Raw genomic sequence first — 481 nt, 5'->3', positions numbered from 1 at the left:
TTATTTTATTTATTATTATTATTTTAAATTTGCTATAGAGAGACACAGAAAAAGAGAGGGAAAGTGAGAAAGCAAGTTGCCAAGTCTGAGACTCGAACAGCAGTGTGCTACGTGGGAGTCCATGGCCTTAACCATTATGCCACCTTCTGGACCCTGGATACTGTTATTTTTTTTTTTTAAGAATTATTTATTTATTCCATTCATTATCATTATTATTTTATTTGACCAGAGAGAAAGAGAAAGGGAAAACAAGAAAACAAGCCACCATGTCCAGGACTTGAATCATGGTTGGCCATGTGGGAATCCAGTACCTTTAACCACCATACTACCTGCTGGCCCCTAGAAACTGTTTTTCACTAAAATATATATATATATTTAATTTTATTTATTAATTCATTTATTTTAATTTGACCAGACAGAGACATACAGAGAGAGAGAGAGAGAGGGAAAGTGAGAAAGCAAGACACCAGGCCCAGGACTC

The sequence above is a fragment of the Tupaia chinensis genome, unplaced genomic scaffold (assembly GCF_000334495.1).
Source record: "Tupaia chinensis unplaced genomic scaffold, TupChi_1.0 Scaffold000429_1, whole genome shotgun sequence".
In the NCBI taxonomy this organism is placed as follows: Eukaryota; Metazoa; Chordata; class Mammalia; order Scandentia; family Tupaiidae; genus Tupaia; species Tupaia belangeri.
Note: the sequence above shows the minus strand (reverse complement) of the source record.